At 45.5% G+C, this 17357-nt stretch overlaps 1 long non-coding RNA gene across 1 annotated transcript; it reads right to left on the minus strand.

Annotated features, from left to right (window-relative positions):
• Nucleotides 1-994: 994 nt before the first annotated feature.
• LOC148137766 (uncharacterized) lies at nucleotides 995-16726 on the minus strand. Its single transcript, XR_015754139.1, has 4 exons — nucleotides 16619-16726; nucleotides 12039-12138; nucleotides 5208-5315; nucleotides 995-1097 (listed from the first exon to the last, which is right to left on the minus strand). It is a non-coding gene; the product is annotated as an uncharacterized LOC148137766 (long non-coding RNA).
• Between the last annotated feature and the right edge of the window lie 631 nt (nucleotides 16727-17357).

The raw sequence follows: 17357 nt of genomic DNA on the forward strand, positions 1-17357 counted from the left end.
TGTTAGAGCTGGGCAAGCTAATGGAGCGAAAGGTAGACAAGTCTATTTGCCCTGATGGAATACATCCCAGGGTACTACCAGAGATAGCGGGAGAAATAGTAAATATACTTGGAGTCAGAGTCCTACAGCAGAGACAAGCACTTTGGCCCAAACTGGCCCATGCCGATCAGAATGTCCATCCACGCTAACCCCATTTCCATGCACTTGGCCCACATGCTTCTGACCCTTTGCTATCCATGTATTTGTCCAAATGTCTTTTGCATGTTGTTAATGTACCCACCTCAACCACTTCCACTGGCACCTCATTCCATATATACATACCACCCTCTGTGTAGAACTGTTGACCCTCAGGTTCCCTTTCATAATTTCTCCTCCGACCTTAAACTGATGCCCTCCACTCCTTGATTCCCTGGGAAAGAGACGGAGTGCATTCACCTTACCCAAGCCTCTCATGGTCTTATATATTCCAGAAAAGATCACCCTCTGTTTCCACTGCTCTAAACAAAAAAATAATCCTCGCTTGTCCAACCTCTCCCTATAATTCAGACCCCTGAGCCCTGGCAAAAACTCTTGTAATTTTCTTATGCACTTTTTCCAGTTTAATAACTGAAACCTACACTGCACTCATCACATTTCCAGTGTTTCCCCATGGCACTGGAACCGACGTGATAACGTCAATGGATTACAAGCCATGATCGATAATTAACTCCTTTACAACAATCCTGTTTTCATAGCATTTTCCATGGTGCAGGCATCCTTGTGTCTTTCTGGTTGCATGGTTAATTAAAAATTTGTCCTCATACAAAACAAATCTGTAGCTTAATTGTTCCTGGGAAATGTGCCATGTTTCTTCAGACTTTTAACAATAAATGAACTCTCTCTCTCCACAGTCACCACATAACATGGATTTGGCTGTGTCTCAGTAATGTTTCCAGTCACACTGACATTTGAAATATTCGCCCATGGACAGAATACACACCTTTCCTTCCATATGAAAAGGCCAATGATATTCAGATCGGCACGGATCAAGTAACTATCAAAACGGAACGTGAAATTCAATTTGAATTTCTCATCCACAAATCCGCCCTTTCAGAACCCTACAACAAAGAAATCAAGTCACCACCGTTAACACAGGATGGAAATTCATAAGACAGTGATAGTATTAAATTGTAGGTTCTTTGTTCCCCCAAAGCTTTAAATCTCAGTCTCACAATTGCTCTCTTCTGTGAACTGAAATCCAAACCAATCTCCTCACCCCTTTTCCTCCACACCCAGTTCTCACACACACTCTCTTCTCTTTGAAATCAGCTTCCTCGCTCCTGCCTGCAGACTAAGAACCAAAAAAGGTCTCCTCCCACAATCCAAATATGCGCAGGTCAGGTGAATTGGCCATGCTAAATTGCCCATAGTGTTAGGTGCATTAGTCAGAGGGAAATGGGTCTGGGTGGGTTACTCTTCTGAAGGTTGGTGTGGACTGGTTGGGCCGAAGGGCCTGTTTCCACACTGTAGGAAATCTAATCTAATCAAATCAATGTGTCTTAGTCGGAGCCTCCTGGATGTTGGTGAATCCTTCCCCCACCTCCCAGGTTTCCTTCCTGGTCAGAACCAAACTGATTTTTTTGCCCCAATCTGGAACATTTTATTTATTTCCCCCACATGGACCCTCTGATGAGAACCATCCTGCACACACTGGCCAAGTCATATCCGATTGAACTAAGATGAACCAAATTAGAATTTTAATTGCAGGCCCATCTGTGTTCCTTTCCATAACATTCCTGAATCTTCACACGAGTTCTGGTAACTTTCTGCAAAATGCTCCCCCCACTGATAGCCGACCACTTGTCACGATATCAGGGGCAGGGGCCATTTCCCTGGGTCCTGTTCCCAGAGGGAGGAAACTGCGAATGACAGATTAATCCCACACACGCACAGCCTCCCTCCTGGCACTGACCCGCCCTGCACATACACCAACAATTGGCCAGCACTGCGCCCGTGCACTGGTCTCCCCTCCGACAGCACATGCTCCAGATCACACACGAAGCTGGGTGATTGACAGCAGCTGCTGCCTAATAGGGTGGAGGGGGCAGGGCTGGAGATTGTAAACAATGAATGAATGTGGATGACACTGGGGGATGGACAGGTCAGTGAGGGACAGGATCAGTGCAGCAGCAGGAGGGGACCCTGAACAAACTGAGAAATGGGAGAGTCTGACAGGAAGGTTCTGTTTGGAGGCTCAGGCAGGGACAGCTGGGAGACAATATGGCATGGCGGCTTGGGCACGTTTTCCAATCAGCCTTTTCAAAGATGCTGTTACTTAACTCTGAGCCCGATCCTCCTGGTTCAGAGGTAAGGACACTACCACCAATTCCTTGTGGGCTAGTGGAAAGAAGGGAAGATTTCCTCAATCTCTCTCACATGGAAACTCCATGAGCTCCTCCCACTTACTGTCTATGGTGGGGATGGAAACAGAGCAGATGGGAGCGGGGTTCGGGATATAGGGACTGCCTTTCAAATGGAACTTACCTGTGTGGGTGATATTAACATGACTCAATACACAGTCACTAACACAAACCTGGTGTACGTGAACTTTATCCAGAATATTAACACTCATAACTGGGTGACACAGATCCCAATGTACAGAGTTAAGTCCTGGATATTAATAACGGCTTTGTGTATGAGAAATCACGTCTCATGAACTTGAGTCAATTTTTTTGAAGTAACAAAGAGGATTCATGAGGGCAAAGCAGTGGAAATGATCTACATGGACTTCAGTAAGGCATTCGACAAGGTTCTCCATGGGAGACTGGTTAGCAAGGTTGATCTCATAGAATACAGAGATAACTAGCCATTTGGATACAAAACTGGCTCAAAGGTAGAAGACAGAGGGTGGTGGTGGAAGGTTGCTTTTCAGATTGGAGACCTGTGACCAGTGGGGTGTCACAAAGTATCAGTGCTGGATCCACTAATTTTCATAATTTATATCAATGATTTGGATGTGAATATAGGAAGTATTGTTCGTAAGATGACACCAAATTTGGAGGTGCAGTGGACAGTGAAGAGGATTACCTCAGATTACAATGGGATCTTGATCAGATGGTTGAATGTGCTGAGGACTGGCAGATGGAGTTTAATTTAGATAAATGTGAGGTGCTGCATTTTGGGAAAGCAAATATTAGCGGGATGTATACACTTACTGATAAGGTCCTCGGGAGTGCTGCTGAACAAAGAGACCTTGGAATGCAGGTTAATAGCTCCTTGAAAGCAGAATCGCAGGTAGATAGGATAGTGAAGAATGTGTTTAGTATGCTTTCCTTTATTGGTCAGAGCACTGAGTATAGGAGTTGGGAGGTCATATTGCGGCTGTACAGGGACGTTGGTTCGGTCACGCTTGGAATATTGCGTGCAATTCTGGTCTCCTTCCTATCAAAACAATATTGTGAAAGTTGAAAGTGGCCAGAATAGTATTACAAGCATGTTGTCAGGGTTGGAGGATTTGAGCTACAGGGAGAAGACAAATACATTGTTTTCTCTGGAGCGTCAGATGCTGATGGGTGACCTTATAGAGGTTTATAAAATCAGTAGGGGCATAGATAGGATAAATATACAAGGTCTTTTCCCTGCGGTGGGGAGGAGGCACGATGGGAGGTGGGAGACAGAGGGGGGAGACCGAGAGGGGAGGGTGACCGTTATTTTGTAGATCTACAACACAACCCTGTTCCTGTTTTCTCCGCATCCCCTTCAATCCCTCTGAAGGGCTCAGAACAAGTGTACAGTCCCTGGAAGGTAGAGTTTCAGGGTGATCAAGTGCTGAAGGTTGCATTTGGGACGCTGACCTTTATTGGTCTGTGCACTCATCAATAAATGGACCTGGGTTCAGTTCCACTGTCCTGGATTCATGTCTGTGGCCACAGACGCGCCTGTCACTGACCCTGACTACTGCATCCCCTGTCACTACAGCTCTGCCATTCTCCTTCCTCCCGTTCTGTGCAGCGGAGCTATCTGTGGTGTCATGTCATCATCTGTTGCTGATTTCCCATGAGAGTCCACCCCCATTATAAAATCCCAAGCGGTGCACAATATCTGTTTGAGAAGCGGAGCGATCAGTGGAGAGTCCTGCACTTCCTTCCTGAGCCTCTTACTTGATCTGATGGTCACCCATTCCCTTTCTGCCTGTGTAACCCTCACCTGCAGTATGACGAACTCACTAAACGTGCTCTCCATAACATTCTCAGTATTGCTCCTCAGTGAGTCCACTCTCAGCTCCAGGTCTGAAAAGCAGTTTCCCAGTAGTTGCAGATGGGCAGTCTTCCTGCACACATTGCCGTCACGGACACAGGAAATGTCCCTTATTTCCCACATTGTGCAAGAGGAGCACACCACTGGCCTGAGGTCTCCGATCACAATGTCTCTCTCATTTCAGTTAGTTACTCCCATTAGGAGAATTTAAATGAGCTAGTAACCTTCCTTCTCTTCAAACATTTCCATTATAATCAAAAGTCCCGATCTTTACTTAAGCTGATATTTTACACTTTAAAAACTGTTTTTAAAAAAAACTAAGCAGGTATCGCTTACAACTTGGCTGTTCCCATTGGGACCATGTGAATTTCTGAATGGCCTGCACTAAAACTGAAGCTGTAGTTCACATTCTCCCTGTCTCACCTCGCTCTGTTTACAACCAACTCCAAAACACTCTCATTGAGCCAATCAGCACCCACAGTGCAGCCCTATCATTTTCATTGTCTACTCCCACCTACACTGCCCCAACCTCCAATGCATCTCAATGGGAGCTCAGGAACAGCATCTCACCTCTCAATTCAGCCCTTTGTAATCCCAGAGTCAACAAGGACTTCAGCAGTTTCTGAATGAACAGACAGTTGTCAGAACCTGGAATATTCCACCTGAAATGGTGCTGGAATTTGAGTCCATAAGGAATTTTAATGAGAAGTTTGCAGGAATTGAAAATAAGGAGTTTACAGATTAACATCATGAAGTGGGTGGTTGGGTCTAAATCTGACAGTTCTTACAAAGAGACGAGGTGTAATTTGGAAAAATCTGTGCTCCCTCTCAGGCCAATACCTCCTTCCACAGCTGCAGGGCCCAGAATTGAACACAAACTCCAAGGGTGATCCAACCACAAAATTGAACATCTTTCTGCTTTTTGCTTGAAATAAAAACCAGATACTTGCCCACAGACAGAACAGACACACCTTTCTCATTCCACAGTTAAATGTCAATGGTATTCAGATCCTGATGACCCTGCTGACGATAGAAAATTGCTTTTGAGATCCCTGTCTCAATTATTCTCAATTAATATCCTATAAAATGAATTGACAAAACAAAACTCACAGTCAGTGCAGGCTGAACAGTAAAGACAAATATTTCTCTTGGTATGTGTTTGATGTGAAAATGCTCCTCTTTCAATCACCCCGCCCCCACCCAGGAAGAGGACATGTCTATGCGCCTTGCTGTACCTTGCCCCCAATAAAGATGGCGACTATAACCCAGGACCTATCACTGCCTGAGGGCCACAGCCATTTTCCCATTTGCTGTAAACGTGGGACCAAGAGTTTCTAATTCAGGCCTAACTACATGTACAGAGTGTAATTAAACCCTCCCAGTCTAAACCAGATCCAACTCCCCTTTCCTGTTTCCTCCTCCTGCACACACCAAGGGTCATTCTAGGTCCAGTGACCCTTCCTCAGAACTGACGGCAGCTGGGAAAATTAGAATCCCTACAGTGTGATAACAGGCCATTCGGCCCAACAAGTCCACACCCACCCTCTGAAGAGTTTCTCAACCAAACCCATTCCCCGACCCTCTTATTCTACATTTCCCCTGACTAATGCACCTAACCTATACATCCCTGAACACTACAGGAAATTTAGCTGGGCCAATGCATCTAACCTGCATATCTTTGGAGATAGGGTTTAAAAAGTAAATAATAGGTGGGGATGGAGCCCAAAAGAGTCAGTAACATTTGGAAAGACAAAAGAGTGGATAACAATCTGGCTGGGAGGGTGCATAGCTGTTAATGGAGGGGACAGGAACCTGTGTCTGGCAGCATCTCAGTGGAGGTGCTGGAAATGGCAGCTGATGATCTACGTTCTGCTGCAAAACAGACCCCGAGCTTCCAGTTGCCTGTCACTTTAACACATGAGTCTGTTCCCTGGCCAACATCTCTGTCTCATGCTTACTGCAGTGTTCCAGTGAAGCTTGCTGTAAGCTGGCAGAACACTCCAAAACATACCAAAACGGCCCATATTTCAAGGACTGCAATTTCCCCTCCCATGTGGTCAACAACACTCTCCGGTGTATCTCCACCATTTCCCACACCTCTGCCATTGAACCACACCTCTCCAACTGCAGCAAGTATAGAACCCCCCAGTTCTCACCTTCCACCAGATACAATGCTTCATCCTCTGCCATTTCCACCACCTACAATCAGATCCCACCAGAGATATATTTCCCTCTCCATTCCTTTCAGCATTCCACAGAGACCATTCCCTGTGAATTCCAAGTTAGAGCCATGTTCCCCAACAACCCCACTCCCAGCCCCTTCACTTGCCACTTGTAAGAGGTGTAAAACCTGTGCCCACACCTCCCCCCTCACCTCCAAAGGACCCTTCCACATCCAGCAGAGATTTTCCTGCACATCCAAACACCTCACCTATTACGGCCTTTGCTTTCGATGTGGTCTCCTCTCCACTGGGGAGTCAGGACACCAACTTGCGGAATGTTTCAAGAAAATTGCTGCGATGTGTGCACCAACCAACCCCACCATCCTGTGGCCGACCACTTCAACTTACCCACCCACTCCACCAAGTACATGCAAGTCCTGGGCCACCTCCACCACCAAATCCCAGCCACCCGAAGCCTGGAGGAAGAAAACCTCATCATCCTCATTGGGACCCTTTAACCACAGAATCAAGGTTTCCTCATCTCCCCTCCCCTGCCTTATCCCAGATCCAACCCTCCAACTCGACACCACCCTCTTGAACTGTCCCACCTGTCCATCTTCCTTTCCAATTATCCACTCCACCCTCTCTCCATTACCCTCCACCTACATCTACCTATTGCCTTCCTAGCTCCCTTCCCACCAAGTATTGTGTGAAGTTTTGGTCTCCACATTTGAGGAAGAGCATTGTGGCTATTGAGGGAGTGTTGGGTAGATTCACGAGGTCAATTCCCGGAATGGTGGAATGATCACATGTTGAAAGATTGGAGCGACTGAGCTTGTATACACTTGAGTTTAGAAGAATGAGAGAGGATCTGATTGAGACCTACAAGATTATTAAAGGGTTGGACACTCTGGAGGCAGGAAGCATGTTTCCACGGATGGTGAGTCCAGAACCAGAGGACACAGTTTAAAAATAAGGGAGAGGCCATTTAGAACAGAGTGGAGGAGAAACGTCTTCACCCAGAGAGTAGTGGACACTTGGAGTGCACTGCCCCAGAAGGCAGTGGAGGCCAAGCCTCTGGATACTTTCAAGAAAGAGATGGATAGAGCTGTTAAAGATAATGGAATCAAGTGTTACAGAAATAAGACAGGAACAGGATAGTGATTGTGGATGATCAGCCATGATCATAATGAATGGTGGTGCTGACTCAAAGGGCAGAATGGCCTATTCCTGCACCTATTGTCTATTGTACCTTGTCAGTCCGACCTCATTCTGTGCCTTGCCCTTGCCTGCCTTGCCTGTCTAACTTCTAAACTGTATCAGTCTCAGACTTGCCTCCTTTCTCACTATCTCTTTAGGTTTACCTCCACTCCCTCACTGGTTTAATGCCTCCTGAGTAGCACTACCAAATCTCCCTGCTTGGATGTTAGACACCTTCCAATTCAGGTCTAATCCATCCTTCTTATGCATGTCAATTCTACCCCAGCAGAGATTCCAATGATCCAAAAATGGGAATCCTTGTCCCCTGTATCAGATCTTTGGCCACGCATTCATCTGCTCTACCCTGCTGTTCCTACTCTCACTAGCATGTGGCACCGGGAGTAATCCAGATATTACTACCCACCTGCTTATTATCCTCCAGGCTAATTTGCTATACTGTCTCATCAGGACTTCATCCTTTTCTCTTATGACATTGGTACCAATGTACAGCGACCTCCCACTCATCATTCTCCCCTTTCAGAATATTCTGCACCCTCAGAGCCATCCTTCACCCAGGCAGTAGGGAGGCACCAGCCCATTCTGATGTCTCACTGTTAGCTACAGAAACTGCAGTCTGTGCTGCAGACTAGAGAGCCCCCTATCACCATCGATCGCGTGGAACCTGATATACCTCACATTACACTAGGAACTTGGCTGTTAGTGCGATATTCCCCTGAGAGTCTGTGACCCCCGATGCTTTCCAAAACAGTATACTTGTTTGAGATGGAAAGAACCACAGGAGACTCCTGCACGACTTGCCCTCCACTCCTCCCTTTCCGAGAGGAAACCCATCTAACTGAATGGATCGGCAGTTTTCCTAACTTTCTGAAACTGCCACCTATCACACCCCCCCTCCTGTAAATTCTTCATTACCTTTAATCATCGCTCCAGCTGATCCATGAAATCCTACAGGATTTGCATCCTCACTTTCTGCAGACAATCAGGATCATTGAAACTTTCCTTAATCTCCTACATCCAACAGGAAGAGCACATCACTGTACGAATGGCCATCTCTGCACCTTAACAGACCACAGACCCAGAAAAAGGCACACAGTCTTACAGCTTTACAAAACACTACTCTAGAATAAATTAGTACCAATATTTTATATTAAAAAACTTAATCAAAGTATCATAAGATGTGTATTTAAAGAAATAAACCATCACCCTACTGAATGTTGTAGCTTCACTAAAATAAAACAGACTAAGATTTATCTTTGAAGAGACCGAAACCCACTGAGCTGTGAGTCACAGATGAACAGCACTAAACAGAACCTTCGCTCAAATTTGTCCATGTCGACCAGATATCCGAACCTAATCTTATCGCTCTTGCCAGCACCCGAGCCATATGCCTCTAAATCTTTCCTATTCATGTCAAGTATCCAAATGCCTTTAAAATGCGATAATTGTCAGCCTCCACCACTTCTTCTGGCAGCTTATTCCATACACGCACCACTCTCTGCATGAAAAAGTTGCTCCTTAGTTCCCTTTTATATCTTTCCCCTCTCACCCTCAACCTATGCTCTCTATTTCTGGACTCTCCTACTCAGGGAAAAGACCTTGTCTGTTTACCCTATCCATGCTACTAATGATTTTATAAACTTCTACAGAGGTCACTCCTCAGTCTCTGATGCTCCAGGGAAAGAAAACCACCGCCTTTTTGCTCTCTTCCTGCAGCTCACACCCTGGCAATATCCTTGTAAATCTTTGCTGAACCCTTTCAAGTTTCACAACATCCTTCCGATTGATGGAGAAGAGAATTGCACACAATATTCCAAAAGAGGCCTAACCAATGTCCTGTCCATGACCTTCCAACTTTCAGACTCAATGCTCTGATCAATAAAGGAATGTATTCCAAACACTTTCTTCAATATCCTATCTACCTGCAACTCTACGTTCAAGGAAATATGAATCTGCACTGCAAGATATCTTTGTTCGTCAACACTATCTAGGAATTTGCCACTAAGTGTATCAGTCCTGTTAAGATTTGCTTTTCCAAAATGCAGCACGTCACATTCATCTGAATTAAACTCCATCTGCCACTTCTCACCCATCTGAACAACATCCTGTTGTAATCTGAGGTAACCCTCTTCGCTGTCCACTATACCTCCAATTTTGGTGTCATCTGCAAACTTACTGACTCTCCCTCCTATGTTCATATCTAAATCATATTATATAAACGACGAAAACTAGTGGACCCAGCACTGATCCTTGCGGCACTCCACTGGTCACATGCCTCCAATCTGAAAAAACAACCCTCCACAACCACCCTGCCTTCTATATTTGAGCCAGTTCTGTATCCAAACGGCTAGTTCTCCCTGTATTCCATGAGATCTAACCTTGCGAACCAGTCTACCATGGGGAAGCTTGTCGAGCGCCTTACTGAATTCCATAGATCATGTCCACCTCTCTGCCCTCATCAATCCTCTTTGATACATCTTCAAATAACTCAATCAAGTTTGTGAGACATGATTTCCCACTCACATAGTCATGCTGACTATCACTAATCAGTCCTTGCTTTTCAGAATACACACGCATCTTGTCCCTCAGGATTCCCTCCAACAACTTGCCCAACATCAATGTCAGGCTCACCGGTCGATAGTTCCCTGGCTTGTCCTTACCACCTTTCTTAAATAGCGGCACCACGTTAACCAACCTCTAGTCTTTCGGCATCTCATCTGTGACAATCGATGATACAAATATCTCAGCAAGAGGCCCAGCAATCACATTCCCAGCATCCCACTAAGTTCTCGGGTACATCTGATCAGGTGCTGGGGATTAACCAAGCTTTACGGGTTACAAGACACCCAGCACGTCCTCCTCTGTAAGATGTCGACATCTATTTCCCCACATTCTATATTGCCCATGTCCTTCTCCACAGTAAACACTGATACAAAACATTCAGTTAGTATCTCTCCCATCTCCTGCGGCTCCACGTGTAGGCTGCCTTGCTGATCTTTGACGATCCCTATTCTCTCTCGAGTTACCCTTTTATTCTTAATGTATATATAAACACCCTTGGAATTATTCATAATCCTATTTGCCAAAGCTATCTCATGTCCCCTTTTTGCCCTATTGATTTCCCTCTTAAGTATACTCCTACTGTCTTTAATGCTCAGGGTTTTTTGGGATTTTTGGATTGGAATAAATGCAAAATATTACATTTTGATAAAACGAACGAGGGCAGACTGACACTAATTAAAAACAGGGCCTCGAGTTGTGATATGGAACAAAGAGGCCGAGGGGTTCGGGTCTTTCACGTCTGTGTCACATGTAGACAGGGTGGTTAAGAAGGTGCTTAGCACACTTGCCTTCATTGCTCAGACCTTTGAGTACAAGAGTTGGGACATTATTTTGGATGTTGGGGAGGCCTTTTCTGGAATTCTGTGTCCAGTTCTGGTCATGCTGATATCGGGAGGACATTATGTAGTTGGAGCGGATTCAGAAGAGATTTACCAGGATGTTGATGGGAATGGATAGTTTGAATTATAAGCAGAGGCTGGAGAGGCTGCGACTTCTTTCACTGGCGCGCAGGAGGCTGAGGAGTGACTTTATTAGATGTTTCTCAAATCATGGAGGGTTGGTATCAGCAATGTGAACAGCAGGTGTCCTTTCCAGGAAGGGACGCGATTCAAGACTGGGTACATACCTTTTAAGGTGACAGCAGAACGGCTTTAAAAAGGCGTTCGGGAATTGTTTTTTAATTTTTGTTCAGACAAATGGAATGAACTATCAGAGGAAGTGGTAGTTGTGAATCAAAATACAATTTTAGGGTGGCACAGTGGCTCAGTGATTAACACTGCTGCCAGGGCCCCAGGTTCGATTCCAGCTTTGGACAACTGTCTCTGTGGGACTTGCACATTCTCCCAGTGTCTGCATGGGTTTCTTCCAGGGGCTCCAGTTTCCTCCCTAATGAGAGAGCAGCCCTATGGTCTGGTATGGCAATGCTGCCTTTACCTTTTACACAGTGATGCCACTGTGTCTCTGGGGTGGGGAGAGGGAATGCTGAAGGTGGTGGATGGGACACCACTCAGGCACAATGCTTTTTCCTGAAGGATGTTCACTTTCTTTAATAGTGTTGGGGACTGCACTGATGCAGGCAAGTGGCGAATGTTCCAACACAATCCTGATGTGTACCTGATAGAGAGCAAACATACATTGGGGAATCAGGGGTTTGGGGAAACTGAGATTGTTCTCCTTGTAGCAAAGGCAATTGAGCGGAGCTGTGACAGAGGGGTTTAGAAAAGTTACACGTTATAATAATAAACCTTACACCCATCAGCTCATTATTCAAGGATTACAGGACACACATTAAAGGTTTGGGAAGATTCAAAGGAGAACTTTTATGCAGCAAATGGGATTCAGATGGAATACAATACTCACACACAATGCAAATATCCAGGTCCTGATGAATTGACTAATTCAATCAGAGTTTGGTGTTACAATGACTGAGATTACCATCTGAATGTCCACCTGTAGTATCCTCTAATACAAGTTTTTAAAATCCATCACTGTCAGTTCAGGTTAGAAACTAGCACCATCCTCTCCTCTGGCCCAGGATGACTGGACACATTACCCCTTGTGGAGGTCAGCAGTCAGTTCAGGTGGAAATCTATATGGATTTCTAGGAGTTTCCACCTTGGAATTTCATGTGACTGAACAGGGCAGATCTTTGACACATGGGACAGAATATTCCAAGTGTCAGTGAGATATGGAGAGCAGGATTTGCTTCTTTTTTTTTCCTTCTGTGCTGCCGCTGTGCCTCATTAATAAGACATGGGGGGTGAAAGGCTCATGCAGCTCGATGGGCAAGTTGCCTCCATTCTGACCAATGGGCAGCAAGCTCCTCCCATAGAGTACCTCTAAAAACAGAGCAACACTGCACGCTTCACACTGCCCAGTGCTCCCAGTAAATGTTTAGAAGGGGTGGGGGAACTTCTGGAAAAGGCATGACTGTAAAGTTCTAGGAGGATTGTGAAGAGAGAGAGATGCACAGGAGAAGGGGCAACAAATTGTCAGATGGAGTATAATTTGGGAAAATGGGAAGTTGGTCATTTTGGAGGGGATAATAAAAGAACAGAGTGCTATTTACATGGTGGAAACTGTAGAAAGCTCCACCACAAAGGGACCAGGGGGTAATTGTGCAGGAAACACAGAAAGCTAGCAGATTCTGGGTCAGTCACGGAATCAAGGGTTCATTTCAGATTCATCAAGTTTAAAGTAACACCGACACGGGTAAGGGGTTTCAGTAACAATGGAGCTGGGGTGAGTTGGAGACAAGCAACATTTTAGAGATTGGAATTCCTGGTGTTTGTGATTGCGTAGATGTCTGATCAGAAGGTCACCTTGGGGTTACAGATATGACAGCAATGTTGTGAAGAATATAGTTCTGCCTCAGACTGCACCCAGTGAGAGGGAGGGGCTCAGCAGTAAGGGAAAGGAATTTGTAATAGCAACTGAAGGTAATGGGTTTAACCGTAACAATGTTTCTTTGCAGGAAATTGCAGCTAATCGAGTAATGGGAATGTGATAAGCAGTTTGGTAACTGAGTAACAGTGGAGCAATGGAGAGGGATGGTGCGGAGGGAGAGCTGGGCATCGTCAGTGTACATGTGAAACCTCACACTGTGCTTTCGGACGATGTCACCTCCTGGCAGTGCGTAGGTGAGAAACAGGACGGACCAAGGAGAGATCCTTGAGGGACACCAAATACAAGGAATTCAGAAAGGAAAGGGAAAGTGGAGATGGAGCAGGACTTACAAATGATGATGAGGTCAAATGTTAGTTTTTTTTGCAGAATGGATGAGAAGGACATAACCAGAAACGACAGACAGACAGAACAAGGAACAATACCTGTGAATTGGCGAGGGGGAGTGATGAGGAGGAAACAGAGTTGGAATGTCTGTAGTTTAGCGAGACTAGTAAAAGATCAATATAAGCTCTGATAAGGCTTGACAAGAGACTGGAGAAAGATGTAAGTTTGGGACAAAAATCAGGAACACCACGTGAGGCAGTTTGCCTCGGTGAGCGAGTGGGGGGGAGGGAAGCAGCAGAGGCAGCTGATCGGGTTGTCTCAGTCTCAGTGACAGAGAAACTCAATGTGCTCCTTGCTCTTGTTGTTGGAGGGAAGGGTGAAGGAGACAGGATGATGGACAGTGTTTTACAAAGAAACAAAACCAGGGTTAGTGATATTTAAAATGAGTGAACAAACCTAATGTATTTAACTTTTATCCAGAATATTAAAATGTACTGAAGTCCTTGTTCGAATCCCAGCTCGGCAGATGGTAGAATCTGAATTCAAGAGAAAATAACTGGAATTAGGAATTAGGAATCTCCTGATCTCCATGGAACCATTGTCAATGGCGAAAAACATCCTGCCAACCTGACAGTCGCCCAACAAGCTACTCACTGTATTAATCACTGCAAAGTCTCAACAAAGGAATGAAACTGGATGGACCACTTGGCATCTAACAAGGCATTAGGAAATACAACCACAGAATCAGCCCTCTCGACTCTGCAACATCCTGCTCACTAACATCTGTTTTTTTTATGCCAAAACGTGGCGAGCTGTCTCACAGACTAGTCAAGGAACAGCCTGACATAGTCATACTCACAGAGTAATCCCTTACAGATAATGGCCAGACACCACCATCACCATCCCTAGATATCGAGAGTGTGATGATGGAAAAGCACAACAGGTCAGGCAGCATCCGAGGAGCAGGAGAATCGACGTTTAGAGCCTAAGCCCTTCATCAGCCTGACCTGCTGTGCTTTTCCAGCACCACACTCTCGACTCTGATCTCCAGCATCTGCAGTCTTCACTTTCTCCTGAAATCTCTGGATATGTCCTGTCACCCCAGCGGGACAGACCAGGCAGAGGCGATGGCACAGTTGTGTACACACAGGAACCATTTGCCCTGGGAGGACTCAGCATTGATTTTGGACACCAGGAAGTCTCATGGCTTCTGCTGATTACCACGTACCGTGCTCCCACAGCTGATGAATCAGTGCTCCTCCATGTTGAATAACACTTGGAGGAAGCACTGACGCAATAAAATGGTGACAAGCCTACTCTGGGTACAGGATTTCAATGTCCTCTACCAAGATTAGCTAAGCAGCAGGATTACTGACTGAGCTGGTCGGGTCCTCAAGGACATAGCTGCTCAACTGGGTTTGCAGCAGGCGGTAATGGAACCAGCAAGAGGGAAAAACATACTAAATCTTATCAGTATAAATCTGCCAGCTGCAAATGCACCTGTCCATGACAGTATCGGTAAGAGCGACCATGCCACAGTCTTTTTGGAGAGAAAGCCTCACCTTAAAGTTGAGAAAAACTTCCATCGTGCTGAGTGGTATTATCACCATGCTAAATGAGACAGATGTAGGAACTCAAACTGGATCTCTCTGAGGTACTGTGGGATAACAACAGCAGCAGAACTGTACTCCAGCACAATCTGTAATCTCATGTGTTTGTACATCCCGCACTCACCCATCACAATGGACAAAAAAGGAGGGCATGCCATGAGCAGCACCAGGCATACCTAAAAATGAAATGCCAACCTGGTGAAGCTAGCAAGCAGGACAATCTGTATATCAAACAGCATCAGCAGCAAGCAACAGAGCTAAGTGATCCCACAATCAATGGATCAGATCAGAGCTCTGCAGTTCTGCCACACCCAGTTGTGAATGATAATGGACAATTAAACAACTCGTTGCAGGAAGCACTACAGATATCCCCACCCTTACTGATGGAGGGGCTTCACACATCCATGCAAAAGATAAGATGACAGCATTTGCAGTAATTTTCAGCCAGATGCAAAGTGAGATGATCCATCTCAGTATTCTCCAGTGGTTCCTAACGTCACAGATGTGAGCTTTCAGCCAGTTCAATTTAGTTCGAATACTATCGAGAAATGGTTAAGTAGTGTAAAGGCTATGGGTCCTGCTAACATTCTGGCAATAATACTGATAGCTTGTGCTCCAGAACTTGCCATCCACCAAGCCACTTACCGCTCCATCACTGGCACGACCGACAATGTGGAACATGCCTGGACCGACCCAGGCATGTTCAGCACAAAAACACAGGGCAAATCCAACCCAGGCAATTTCCCTCTGTCAGTCCACACTCGATCAGCAGTAAAGTGATGGAAGATGTCATCAACAGGGCTATCAAGCAGCAGCTGCTCAGCAACAGCCAGCTGAGCGACACTCATTTTAGGCACCACCAGGGCCACTCAGCTCCCGATTGTGTTACCGCCTGATTCACAACCTGACAAACAGCTGAATCCAGAGGTGAGGTGAGAGTGACAGCCCAGCCCCACTCCAACACCATTATTTCTAGCTGACTCCACCCTCATCTCAGCTCATATACTGAAACTCTCATCCATCGTGTGTTATCTCCAGAAGTAATTATCCAAACACACTCCTGGCCAGCCTCCCAAATTCAACCTCCCTGTAGTCTCAAGAAAAATTGAAAGCTCTATCGCCCACATGCTCACTTCTCCCCAAACATGTTCATCAGTCAAAAGGCTCCTATTCATAAGCAACAACAATTTAAAATTCTCATTCTTGATTTGATTCCTGGCTGTGATCATCCCAAGCTCCCTGCACCACACTTCCTTTGTCGAGGTCTCAACCCATTTTCTTTGAGACTCCCAACGACTTGTTAATTCATTACTTCAACTGTGTGGCTGATTCTACAGTTACTAAAGCAACATGGTCAGGAATTTGCAGACAAAACCTCACAGGTCTGCTTTCCATCTTTGAGACATCCCTCAAAACCTGCTTTTTGGCAATGCTTTTGGTCACCTGACTTAAAATGTCCATCTCTGGCCTTATATCTAAAATTCTCAATAGTATTTATATGAAATAAGCATGATGATAAAACTACAAACTGTTCTTGATTTGGACATTATCTTCAAATAATCACTGTTGCTGTAATGAATAATCTGTAACATCTCTTACCCAACCACATTGTGGGAGCACCTTCACCACACAAACTGCAGCTGTACAAGAAAGTCAAACATCACCCTCTCCACAAGCAACAGGGCTTTGGCATTAATCACTGGTATCTGTGGAAGGAGAAACACAGTTGATGTTTCAGGGAGTGCAAAATGGGTTACAGGGAATGAAAAAGAATAAAGTAATCTGATAATAGAGCAGCACGTGGTCAGGGGCTGGGCCGCAGTGAAAAACTAATTTACAAAGGGTCTATAAAAGTCATAATACAGTAGTAAACAGACCAAAAATACACCCATGGTTCGAGACTGAGGAAGCTAGATATTGACAAAGTGGTGATGAGGGAGCCCAGAGGTGAATCAGAGCTGTATTGGCTGCTGTTATCACAATGACTCTATACCAGAGAAAGGCTGCACATGCGCCTGGCTGCACCTTGCCCCCTACAAAGATGGCGGCTCCGCACGTGTCCAGTGAATCGTTGCCCCAAATAAAGATGGCGGCGCTCACTCAGGCCTGCAGCCGCGCTGAGGCAATTCCCCGTTTACTGCAAATACGGGACTGGGACGTTCAAATTTGTGTTTTCCGACGTGCACAATTTGTTTGTAGAGCCTCTCCGCTCGTAGCAACACAGTTTTTCTCCGGTTTCCCTGTTTATTTCTTTCCTTACCGTATCCTTTCTCTCCGTAACTTCCCGGACATTCATGACAGCGACTCTGCGCCGCGCGCGAGGGTGATCACATGGTGT

Source organism: Chiloscyllium plagiosum, unplaced genomic scaffold (assembly GCF_037043375.1).
Source record: "Chiloscyllium plagiosum isolate Xiang-an unplaced genomic scaffold, Cpla_swu_hap1 HiC_scaffold_42, whole genome shotgun sequence".
NCBI classification, from domain to species: domain Eukaryota; kingdom Metazoa; phylum Chordata; class Chondrichthyes; order Orectolobiformes; family Hemiscylliidae; genus Chiloscyllium; species Chiloscyllium plagiosum.